This window comes from Hevea brasiliensis, chromosome 12 (assembly GCF_030052815.1).
Source record: "Hevea brasiliensis isolate MT/VB/25A 57/8 chromosome 12, ASM3005281v1, whole genome shotgun sequence".
Taxonomy (NCBI): Eukaryota; Viridiplantae; Streptophyta; class Magnoliopsida; order Malpighiales; family Euphorbiaceae; genus Hevea; species Hevea brasiliensis.
This window is the reverse complement of record NC_079504.1, coordinates 35,378,965-35,392,103: the sequence shown is the minus strand read 5'-3', so window position 1 is coordinate 35,392,103 and position 13,139 is coordinate 35,378,965. Positions and strand designations below refer to the sequence as shown.

The 13,139-nt window shown below is 43.3% G+C and overlaps 1 non-coding gene across 1 annotated transcript; it reads left to right on the top strand.

Moving 5' to 3' along the window:
* Nucleotides 1–12,187: 12,187 nt before the first annotated feature.
* Nucleotides 12,188–12,295, top strand: LOC131171569 (small nucleolar RNA R71). Its single transcript, XR_009142229.1, has one exon. It is a non-coding gene; the product is annotated as a small nucleolar RNA R71 (small nucleolar RNA).
* The last annotated feature ends 844 nt before the right edge of the window (nt 12,296–13,139 follow it).

The following is a 13,139-nucleotide window of genomic DNA, read 5'->3' as shown; positions in this document are numbered from 1 at the left end:
GATTCTTTGTAGGGCTTGTCGGTGGACTTAGAGCTCGGGATCGGTGATATGATGAAATTCGGGCGGGTTTTTCTCAATTGCTCCACCACGTCATACTCGCTTTGCTTCATTATTTGGAGCAGCAGTTCTTCATCTTCCTTGCGCTCAATAGGCTCTGCTTCCTCTGCTTTCTCAACCTCCTCTTCCGTGTTTCTTGATGACTCTCCCATTTTTACTTTCCCTTTTTTCTTCTCTCTTTCTTCATTCCCGTAACACCTCCCACTTAGAGTTATAAACTCGACTTCTTGCTCAGTGGAGAAGGTTTTGTTGCAATAACGGGCCGAAGCTGGTTTGGGAGTAATGTTGCTAGCGAGCCCGGCATAAGTCATCTGAAATGCTCGTGAGGAAGCGAAACATGGTTTTGGTGGTGTCGGAGGTGAGGCAAAGCTAGGGCGGATGTCTTTGTAGCTCCCTGAGTAAAAACTTGGAAATTATAGTTCCAAGGGACTGCGTGAGTATTGGTGACAGGAAGCTGGGGCGTAGTTCGGATAACTGTTACTGGCGGTGAGGCTACTGGGGGTGAGAAAGTGATTCTGGGCTTGGAGGTAGAAGCAGTTTGGCTGAGTCTAGCGGTGTTCACTTCCCCTTCTGCCTTTGTCTGGCATCTCGAACTTTAGAGATAACAAATTTCGGACTTCTTGCACAGACCCCTCATAATCTTGCGACTTATGGTCATTGCCCCTCCATGTAAGGACACCGTACTCTCTTCAAACCACTGCTACCTGAGGGCAAAGGTGACCTTCTCTTACTGATATGGCAAAAATTTCTTTGAAATAAGGGACCAACTTGTCCACTTCCGGTGTTGATCCTTCTCCCTCAGACTCTATCATATTCACACCACTACCCGCATTATGGTTAGGTAGTGGGTTTGAGGTGACATTGGGGAGGGAACCATTTCCCTCGATTTTCAACCACCCGTTCCGGATTAGAGCGTGCACTCTCCCTCTGAGTGCCCATGATTGTCGATTGAATGCCCTTGTGCTCCTCCATGATACTCACAATGGCGGTGGCATCATACCACACAGGATATGGCGGGTGGATTGGGTCTAAAGGTGATGCGATTTGGTTTATCTGACAAGGTATCGGTATATTTCACCGAGAGGAGGAAGGGGTGGATCAGGATTCCTTGGAGGTCTTGGGTTATTTTGTGGTGGTCGTGGTTGAGCTGGAGGAGGAGGTGGTCTTGGTTGGAAATTTGCAGGTGGGGCGTATTGTGGGCGTGGTTGTGAATAATTAGGGAAAGGGGTGGGATGTTTGTGATAGTTGGGCCATGAGAGGAGGATATGGCGGTAGTTATTTTGGGGGAATTGGGGAAAATTATTCTGTCGAGTGAGGGAATGCACATCACTCTCCTTCTTCTTGCCAAAATTAGCAGTCTTTTTCACAGGGTTCTCAGTCAACTCCTATAGCCTTCCTATTCTCAGATTAGCTTCAATTCTCTCACCGGCTTGGATGATATCTGAGAAACTGTTGGAGGTATTTCCAATCATCGAGGTTGAAGTAGGAGCCTTCAATGTTTCAATGAATAGGGAGCGAGTTCATTGTCGATCCAGGAGGATATATACAGACTTTCTCCCTCCATCGTTGGGCATCTTGCTTAAAACCTTCCCGGTCTTTACTGCAGGTTACGGAGTCCCTCCTTGTGGGTGCTACATCACAATTGAATTTGTCTTTGCTTTAGAAAGGTATCGGCTAAGTCCTTCCGAGTGCAACTGCTCTGTCAATTGTATGCACCATCTCGAGCTGCTCGGAGGCTCTCGTGAAAGAAGTGAATGAGAAGTCTATCGTCTTCTGTTAAAGCGGACATTTTGGCAATGTAGGTTGCAGTGGATCTGAGGATCTGAGTTTCCATTGTATTTGTGAAATCGGGAACCTTGAATTTGGGTGGTACCACCACATCGGCACCAATCTCGGTGGCGACACATCATTGAGCCATACATGTTCAACCCTTCTATTGCTCTCAATCTTTCTTCTAGAGCGAGATAGTTTCGTTTTCTCTCACCCTATGTTCTCCTTCCACGCATGATACGCTCCTCCAGCGGGAGGCGAGGTGGAGTAAAGCTGGAGGATCGGGATTGAATGATGAGGCTCGGCATTTGAGGCAATGGGTAATAGGAAAAAGGTGGGTCATTATTTATGGTCACCGGATTGTGATGATTGTCGGTCGGAATGGGAGGCGAAAGGTAAAAGAGGTTGAAGCTTCGAGGATCATTTGTTGTAGGAGGCGGAGGAGGTAATGGTGGGCTAGGTTAGAGCGGGTTTGCTCTGAGACATTTCCTTCATTAGTCTCATAATTTGAGAAAGTGATCTTTCAACTCGGAGACTGTCCTGTAGGTTACGTACGTGCTCCTGATTTTCCATTATCTTCCTCGTTCGAGATCTTGTTAAGTACACTCGCTTGAGTTGGATCGTGTGCTTGGTCAGACTTGCCTTGTTTGAATCAATATTGATTTCCTGTGAGGTGTAAAAAAGAAAATTTTAAATAAACTTCGAATTTTGCAAAGAAACTAAAAGTCCTGGTCTAGGCAGAAGGATCTGATGGCATTTGAGAGCGGGTTGAAATCAGAAAAGGATAATCGCCTCGGCTTTATCATGGCATCGTTCGATAGTCGGCCCAGTGAATGACGGGATTGAATGCGCATTTATGATACTGTCCATATATCGCATTTCAATTTTCACATAACCCTAGCGAGGAAGTTCCTACGGAGTCATACTATTCATTCACAAATTTTGCTAAACAATGGTCCAAAATCACTTCATTAATCGAGCAATTTGTACATCGTATCTTTTACATTGGCCTAGGCTCGAAGGTTCTTTATAATAAGATGACATTTTACGAGATACTCATATAACCTTTCTTCTTGCTTGGCGGGGTCGAATGCTTTGAGCGTACTCGGATTCGGTAATAATTCTTGTTTTCCCGTGCTATTGTTCTCTCGGTGGTCAACATTCTCTTTCAGTCCTTGATAGAGAGCGACATTTTCTTTCTCTTTCCTTTCTTTAGCACACTCTTTCAAGATATTGTTGATGAGTAGTGCTTGTTCTTTCAATTCGAGCTTCTTCTTTTTGTTTTCTTGCTTGTACTCTTCGATGAGTATCTCTTGGTATTTCATCTTTTCCTGAAGCTTACTATTCTGCACTTTTGCTTCTTTGACCTCAGCTTGGAGAGAGTTTCTTTCTTTTTCCCACTGTACCTCTTGCTCTTCGAACCCTATCCTTTCGGCCCTTGCCTCTTCCTTGAGCTTTCTTACCCTTCTCTTAAGTTTCTGCTGTTGGTCCTCCAATTGTTTCATTTGTTCTTGCAGCTGTGAGTTCTCGGTATTTGCCTTTTATAGCGAGTCAACCAGGCGATTATCAGCTTCCTCTAATAGGGCGTCTTGGCGAGGGTTGTCGTCCTTGAATTCTACTGATGGCGTTCTTGGTCCCTATCAGCTCTCCATTTAAGGTAATCGCCCGAGGCACTTGGGCCTTTGGGTGATCTCTCCATTAGAGTGATGTCTTCCCAGGACTTGCGAGCCATTTTCAACCCTTCTTCTTCCTTGAGCTCATGGTAGAAGTGACCTTGGTGGTATTCTTTAATGTTGATCATGGACTGTGTTGAGCCAAACTGCCTCATTACGATCTTTGGAGTGTAACTTGTATATGCGGTTATTCCAATTAGGGACACCGATGAATACCTCTGTACCAATCAAGGCGGGTTGGCTTGGCGTCCACGACTTCCTCCAACGATAATCATGGCTATTGAAACTCAAAATCCGTTCCCACCACTGTTTTCATTCTTGGTGATCACTAACCGGATCATCTTCTCAATGAGAGGCTGGTCAAGGTACCAAGTCAATCCTTTTGTCTCCACGGGACACATGTGGTGATAGTCAGTATAATAGCGAGCAACACTTAATGGACCCTTTCCCTGTTATCTGCGAGTAAGTTAGGGTTAACAAGGTTTCGGCAAGAATTGCCGTATCGGATGATCCCTGCCTTCCTATTGTCCAAAATACCTCCTTTGCGCAAGTGATGATCCCCAATGGCCCGGGAGCAGGATCGGACCATAGATTCCCACGGCGAGTGCCACGGAGCTTGATCCCACTGTTTCTCTTGGAGGTAATGATCTAATCGCTTCTCAAGTCGTCCAATGCCATCCATGCGTGTTCCTTTGGTGTTTCTCTGGACTTTACTTCTTCCGGGGAGAACCCAACATATGTGCCAACCGTTTCCAGTGCGCCTATGCTCGAGGTGTAAGTAGATCCGGTTACGCAATGAGTATGGGATCCCCGGCAATGCCCGATATTCCTCCATAGTGGGGGCCGTATCAATGTCATTGAAAGAGAATACCCCGTACTTAGGATTCCAAACCGACAACATGGCTTTTAATGCAGGGATTTGGACCTTGACTTGCATTAAGGTTGCAATCCTTCCGTACTTCTCTTCAAAGCGTACCTTGACACGATCGAAGCAACCTCCATCCGTTAGACAGACCCTCTAGGCTATTCATTCTGACCTCTATTTTATTCAGATCTAGCAAAGGTAGCGAGCTAGTAGGTGCCTCGGAAGCATCATTTTGCGAGGGTACCGGACTATGAACTGATTCGGACCAAAGTTTAGCATTCTGAACCTTTTCTGCCGACTGACTCGAGGATGCCATGATAAAAATGATGCCTATCCTTTTATAGACCCTTGGTTTGTAACGCTGCTTGGGAAAACTTGTTAGTAAGACAAATTAGGGTAATTTTGAATCATCTTTGTTGGGTGACACGTACACATTTATCGAAGTAGGAAAATGTGTAGTCGTTTTAGTAGGATTCAAGATTACCCTCAAAAGAAATGAACAAAAGGAAATTAAAGCAGAATAGGGTAAGAGTAAGTATGCCCCTTTTGTCCTATAGAAGGGAGACTCTAACACAGGGTAAGCTCTACCTACCGGATAGTTCTATCTTATGAGGCGGTTTACTACGGCTTTCGGCTATCGTGACGGTTTAGCTCGGGATCTAATTTTCTAATAGCCACGAGTTCCCAAATTGCCCCTACATGCAGAGAGCCCCATCCTACCCCATGATATTATCGGAAAATTCCACGGGTATCACGGTAAATAGAACGAGTTTCAATTTGAGCGAAGCCTTCACGGATACTAACGGTAAAACCCACGAATGCAGCTACATGACCCCTCCTACTTTCCTAAAAGGGTAAGAAAGCCGGGTTACCATAGTGTGTGAGGACATTGTGTAAGTGTTCGGTGTGTGAAGGGACACTTTTACCTCTTCCCAATTCGGGGATTTTATTTTTCCATTTTTTCTTTTTTTCCTTTTTCTTTGAAATGAAGAGCTCTGTAGGAGATAGAACAGGCAAAACAAAATAGTTAGTAGCGATAATAATTAGCATATAAGACATCGCCGAGTGAGCCCCTCTAAATATAATTTGATCGGACAAAAATTAAGCCTACTTTTGGACCTCTAGACTGGGGTTGGGTCAATATGTCCCCGATTGGAGTCGCCAGTATCATGATGGATTTTGCGGTCGCTGACGATCACTCACGAAGTGGGAAAAAGTGAGTCGCCACCTTAGTTTTGAGGAAACTAAAGAAAACCATTTGAGAAGTTAAATTAAAAATGAAACCACTTCAAAGCAGAGATTCTAAGTTCGGGGTCCGTAAACGGGTGGGGAAGGTGTTAGGCACCCCACCTCGTCCCTTAATAAGGGTAAGTAGATTTAATTCTGCGTCCTTTACAAATTAGGTAGAAGGGCTTAGGCGGCAATGTTAGTCCTTTTGGTAAAAGGAATATTTGATTTTTCACTAAATTTGGATCACCCAGATACATAAGTAAATGAGACAGCCTTAGTGAATTACTTTTGTATGTTGATTTTACTTGAAAAGGAATGTTTTATTTAAAATTTAATTTAGAAGATCGGATAAGAACTCTCTTCCGAACCTCTTTTAGATATTCATTAAAATTTTGGTTGGGGGTCGGATAAGGACTCTCTTAGATCCCTAATAAATATTTATTAGAGATTTTAATTTGAGATCGGATAAGAACTCTCCTCCGACCTCTTTTAAGTATTTATTAAAATTTTAAGCTGAGACCGGATAAGAACTCTCCTCCAATCTCTATTAAGCATTTATTGAAATTTTAAGCTGAGACCGGATAAGAACTCTCCTCCGATCTCTTTTAAATATTTATTGAAATTTTAAGCTGAGACCGGATAAGAACTCTCCTCCGATCTCTTTTAAATATTTATTAAAAGTTTTGAATTGGGGTCGGGTAAGAACTCTCCTCCAATCTCTACTAAGTATTTATTAAAACTTTAAGCTGAAACCGGATAAGAACTCTCCTCCGATCTCTTTCGGGTTAGCGAGAGCTGGAAGGGGCTTTGCCGATCTCCCGAATTTCAATTTTAGCTACATGTCACGAGAACCTAAAACTAAGGTTTCTGGCATTCAAAATGCTGGAGATAAGGTTTCTTGATACCCTATGACTAAATGGGTAATACTAAACTCGATTTACCGACCTTCCATGTAGTCATTTCACGCATACCTATTAATGTCCGATCTGTTCTGTCTAGTTTATTTTGGTTTTATTCCTCTTCATGGCATCTTGCGAATTCCGTTCACGTCGGCCTAATAGTTTGGCTATTTTCTGCGTGTTATTCAAGCTTTCTCTTTTAAAGAGGCCCTTAAGTTGCGATTCCTATATTTTGCCTGACCACTTACACGCTACTAGGAGCTAAAAGCTCGTATTCAGAAATGACGAAAATTGATGAAATGATGGACCGATCACTAAAGAGAATTCGAGAATAACGTTCTTTGAGATTTTTTTGCTTAGAATAAACTTAGAAACGCGTGCGTAAAGAGAACAAAGAAAGTGCGAAAAGTAAACACAAATACTTAATAAAGCAGAATATGAACTCTTACCGTGAGGAGCCAAATATATTGAAATAAGCGTGAGGTGGTAAATAGTGATGAAGACGCGGATTGATCGGCTGAGAGTTGATGTCCGTCGTGAAACCGAGAGATGCTTTAGCTAAAAGGTAAGCAGGTAAGAACCAGTGAAAGGAAGTTGCGCTTGAACAGAGGAAAGGAAAGCGAGATGATGAGAGTATGACCGGATAATGAACAAACTGGAAATGTAGAGTTCGAGATTCAAAATCTTTTCAAGAAAACACTCCAAAAACTAGTTTCAAAAGTCTTTTAATCACTACAAAAGCAGAGTAACAAACCGAATGAAGTTTGAGTTCCTCCACGATAATAGCGACCTCTTGCCTATATTTTTGTCCCTTGAACAGTTTTTATGCCGGTATTTATAGGAATCGGGTGCTCTTCGTGAAGGGTCGGGATTTATTTGAGGAGTTGGAGGGTCGAGATCTCGAAGGACATGATCGGAGGTTCTGGAATTAAAGAGAATCAAAATGAATGGTTGAGATCACTCTTCATAATATTTGTCCTTTTCTTCTTTTCATCTGACGGTCCCAAATTTCCTTGTCCGGAACGATCAGGGCTAAGAGTGAAAGACGCTGGTATTGTCGTCTTCTCTTTTGATCCAAGGGTTCTGATTCATCCTTACAAGTGAGATCAACGGTGGACATTGGGATGTACAGATGTCATGACATACCACGCACTGTCGGCGTGCGAGCGATTCTTAGGCGTGCGGTGGAGATCTCGTCGCCACGCTTTAACTACCTCGGCTCGATTACGGCGGCGGTTATTGGGATTTGTCTTATTCTTTTTGTCTTCCGATCCTCCCCTAGCTCCTATTCCGATCTCTCATGCCGATCTCCTATTTCCGATCTCTATTATCCCTTAATCGATGCGGATTCGGTCCAAGCATTAATTACATCTCGATTCTCGAAGCGTCCGCTTCGTTTTCCGCTTAGCAATAAATGCTCATTTTCCCCTATATATACCCCTGTTGATAGTGGCATTTCCTTCATTCGATTTTTCTCTCTTTCTCCTTGTTTCTCGGTTCTATTGCTCGTGAAAGTTCCGCTACAATCGTGGTTTTGATCCTCTTCCGATGGAATTCTTATTCCTCGATGAAAATTCGACCGGTGATTGCTTCCTCAAGTTCATTCGGCTTTTCTCCACATTGAGTGTTCCGACAGCGGTTTTCTCCCACATTGGGTGTTCCGACAGCGGATTAAGCTTCCGGTCGGCAATATCCTTGGGATCAGTTATAAACTGATCCTTAGATCACCTGGGAGTATCCTTGGGATCAGTTATAAACTGATCCTTAGATCGGCCTCTTCAGATAGGATTTTTCACCGGTCTCTAGAGATCGCCCGAATGATGTAATTTTTCAATGTAATCAGATCTCTAGAGATCGGCCACATGATGTAGCTAGACCTTTATTGTAATCCGATCCCTAGAGATCGCCCAAATGATGTAATCCGATCTTTTGAGAATAAAGACTTTATTTTGTCGGTTATCATCTTATTTTTGCATTGATTATTTTCCGATCTCTAATGTGGTTATCCGATCTGGTTCTTTACCTGAATGACACTTAACTGATCCTTTATTCAAAATATTTAAATTATTATGCCGATCTCCAATTAACCGATCTCTGAACATTCGGATATTTGAGAGAAGTGTCGTAACGGTATCGAGTCCCACCAATCGATCGCGCCTAGAACCTCGCGAGCATTAAATGCTCGGACTAGTATAAATAGGGAGGGTTAGCCGCTTGTTCTCTCATTCCATTTTCAATCCCTGCTCACAACTCAAGTTCTCTCATTTTCTCCGGTCTCTCCGCCGATCGGACTCGGTAAGGACTTTGATCTTCTTTCTTGTTTAAGTTCTTTGTTTCTTTTAAAAATGAGCGGTGCAGAAGGTCGAGAGCGCGAGCCCTCCTTCCATTCGTTCTCATGGTCATCGTCGACGAAGAAGAGGCGATCGCCCAAATGCAACCTAAACCCCTAGGGTCTGCTCCAGTCGGGTCGGGTCATACCGTCAAGGCTTGCACCACCTTCAAGGAGAGAGACCCTTCCTATAGACGAGCTTCCGTCGGTTCTTGAGAATCCGATCTGCAATCGCTTGTTCAAGAATACAATATTTGTCTGATTCATATGAGTGATCAAGTGCCATGGCGATCTTCGTGTCGATCACTCCTTTGAAGAGGATGACATGGTCATGGTGTATGAAGAAACGATTAAAGGCGGTCCGAGGTTCCCTCTAGCCGATTTCTATAAGGAGGTCCTAAAATTTCACGAATATCCATTGTTCAAATCCACCCCAACTCGTGGCGGATCTTGGTTGCTTTCCGAGGTCTATGCCGAGCTAAGGGAATCAGACCTCTACGGCTAAGGTGTTCGCCGAGCTACGGACTAACTTCGCGAAAGGATGACGAACCTTTGGTTCTTTCAGTGAAGCCTCGTTGCGGACTCTTTTCCGATCTGCCCTCATCCCTTAAGAATTGGAAGAACCGGTTCTTCATTCCGAGGAGTAAAGATCCGAGCCGCTGAGGACTTTCCTCGTAGTGGTGGTACCAGGCCCCGCTCAAGCACATTACCACGAGTCAAGAGGAAAGCTTGATAGTGATGGAGTGAAAAGTCGTGCCGCTACTCTAAAATATTCTGTCCAAATGCGGTGGCTGAATCGCACCATTGGACCATGCAATCGATCACCGCCGAGATCGCGAACTTCCGCTCTCGACCTCGGCATTGGTATTTTCTATATCTCGATTCTCGGGACCTTAGCGATCTCACTAACCTCTTTTTCGTGCGGTATGGCGGGTGGTGAAGGTTCTAGGAAACGAAAGAAAGAAAGAGAGATCTCTGAAGATAAAAGAGATGAAGCGTTGAACGACTTCAAACACCGATCACGAACACGGGAGATACAAAGAGACCCGCCTCAACCTTCGGTCCGCCGACCACCTGAAGCCGCGGATCTCCTCCTAGATCGGAAGAGCACCCGCCTCTCTCGCTTATTCCAAGCACGGGAAGGAGCCCTCTCAATCTTCCGGGAGGACCTCTTCTCGTGGTGCTCGACATCTTGATCGCTTGAAGAATAACCGATCGTTAGGAGAACTCCGATTTTGCCAAAGTCCCGATCTACCATCTTCTTTCAAGAGGATCGACAGCTATCCTGAATGGTCTCGATGATATCTTGACTCAACCATGAGCTTGAATGTGGAGTGTCTGGTGAACCGGACCATGATTGAGAAAAGATTCAACGTGCAGGTAAGGAGGTCGGAAGAAAAATCAGAATTGGCTTCCTCCGATCCCAACTCTCATCCGCCGGATTATATATCTCAAGTCGAGGGCAGGCGAAGTACCATGAAGACCGGTGGCCGAGAAGTCTCGTGACTGGTGAAGAGAACGGGCTCTCGGAGAGGTCCGTGCACTTCGTGCCAATGAAGCGCTCAGGTCGCCCAACTCATCGAAGAGCTTAAGGAGAAAGACGAGGAGCTTAAGGCGAAAGATGAAGAGATGGTGACAGGGATAGCCGGAGCCTATGTGAATGCTCACAAGGACCTCTTGGCCGAACTTCAAAAGCGCTATCCTGAAGAGGACTTCTCTTGGATGGACGACCTGGCTCCCGGGGGCGATGGTGAAGATAGTGAGGAGGAGGGCGAGGAAGAGAGAGAGAGTGAGCAGAATGTAAATCAGGCTGGGGGCGATCCCCCAGCCGAATAACTTGTACAAATTATGAAATGAAATGGAATATCTATTTTGTTCAATGAATGGATGTGATTGGAAAATCTTTGAATTGCCTAAGTATTTGATTGTATGAGCACAGCAAAACAAAAACTAAATGTGATTATTAATCTAAGTATGAGAGATCGGAAAGCACTTTAAGCATGAGATCGGTAGGGAAGAAATGCTGAACGGAACTTGATTGAAAATTTAACTCGAACACTTAAGATCGGAACCCTCATTAAACCGAACCCAAACTTTAACTGTTAAACTTTCGGAAAGGAGGTCGGCAATAAAACTGGTAGGAAAAGATCTAGTGCCAGTTCATCTTAGAGATCAGGAATATACTTGACAGGTCCGGAAATTCGACAACGGGTTTGAGAGGTCGGTAAATGATTTGAGAGATCGGCGAGGCCTTAATGAATATGAGGACTCAGCATTAATTCAATTCTTTGTGAGGAGAGATCGGAAATGTGACCGCCTATCAAAGAGGGATCGGAAACGTGATTAGCTGTTCAATTTTTATTGATTCTAGGGATCGGCCAAAATATGGTGTCGACATTCCTCTTTACATTTTTCTGCACTCTCTTGTTTTTCACTCTCATCAGTTCCTTTCTCATTTTCTCTCTTCTTACCATTTTCACTCTTCTCGTGTTTTTCACTCCCATCATTATTTACAACTCTCCCACTTCTTAAAGTAATAGCTTGACATTGCTCTCTTGGGTTTTCTGGTTGACTTGGCAGTTTTCCAAAAGATTTAGCACTTGAGGAAGATGCTTGTTGTGCAATCTGGTTTTCCAGCATTCTGTTATGTGTTTGCATCTGTTCCAGCCTTGCTTTCATCTCTCTCATCTCCTCATCATGCTTATTTTGGTTAGTAAGAATCATGCAATAAAGCTTCATGGTGGAATTTCGTTCTTGCGGTTTTGGTGGAGGTTCATATTTTTTCTCATGAAAATTAGGCGTTGGTTGCCTATTTTGTTGATATGGAACTTGACTCTACCTGTTGTGGTTGAAAATTCGATTTTGAACTTGATTTTGCTGATTTCCCCATGAAAAGTTGGGATGATTCCTCCAATTTGGATTGTAAGTTTGAGAATAAGAATTCCCCATTTGTTTGTTTCCATAATTACCAACATATGCTGCTTGTTCTCCATAGTCTACTCCACAGCTGGTAGTTTCCTCTGCATAAGCCACTTGTTGTGAACTTCCAGCTGATGATGTTGAACTAACCAACATACTCAAGTCTTCCATCTTCTTAGCAAGGACATTTGTAAGTGCATCAAACTTTGCATTAATCATGTTGAATGGATCAAGATCATACATTCCAGCAGCTTGCCTCTTTTGAGTTGGAGCTGGTCCTCTTGGACTACTCCAAAGATGAGTATTCTTTGCAATTTTCTCCAATAGCTCATAAGCTTCATCTTCATGCTTTATAATAAATTCTCCTCCTGTTTGAGCATCAATAATCCCTTTGATTGCAGGAGTGACATTTGTGTAAAAATTCTGATTTATCATCCATTTTAGAATGGCATGATGTGGGCATAATCTCTCTAATTCCTTCCATCTCATCCATGACTCATAGAGAGTTTCATCCTCTCTTGGTCTGAAAGCTGTCATTTGATTCCTCAACTCTTGAGTTTTCAGTGGAAAATATTGGGCAAGAAATGCATCTGAGTTGCTCCCAATTTGTGATGGAGTTGTGAGGTAAAGAATCAAGCCAATCCAATGCTCTATCTTTCAAAGAGAATGGGAATAGCTTCAATCTTCTTTGCATCATCGACACTCCAGTTGTTTTTGCATGTCACGTATCATAGCAAATTTCTTCAGATGTGTGTGTGGATTTTCAGAAGGATGACCTCCAAATTGAGAATTCTGAATCATTTGAAGAACTCCAAATTCCATCTTGTAACTATTTGCATCAATCCTTGGTCTTGCTATACTCTCTCTCAAGTCATCAAAACGTGGAAAAGCATGATCCATCATACTTCCCCTAGGCAGATTAGCATTAACAACTTCTTCACCTTGGGCTGCATTTTCGTTGTTTCGATCATTTCCAGTATTACCAACACCAAATCTAATCCTCTCATCAGCCATGTCTGCTTCTAATTCAGTTTCTCTCAATGCTTCTTTCCTTTTTCTGGTTTCTTTCTTGTTGGCCTTACAAAACTTTTCAATTTGTGGTTGAACAATAAGGATGTGTCACTTGTGCTTCTAGCTCTTCTCAAAAAAGAGTAAAATTACCTTAAAAAGAACAAACAAACACAAGATGAAAAGATAACAAAGATAAAACTATAAACAACTAAAATAATCAAAAACTCAATATTAAACAAACAACTCCCCGGCAACGGCGCCAAAAAACTTGATGCGTCCCTACCGCAAGTGCACGGGTCGTACAAGTAGTATAGAAAAGATATCGATCCCACGAGGAGTCGTGTTAATGATTGAATTTTTGATATAAAAGTTGACTAAATCGAAGT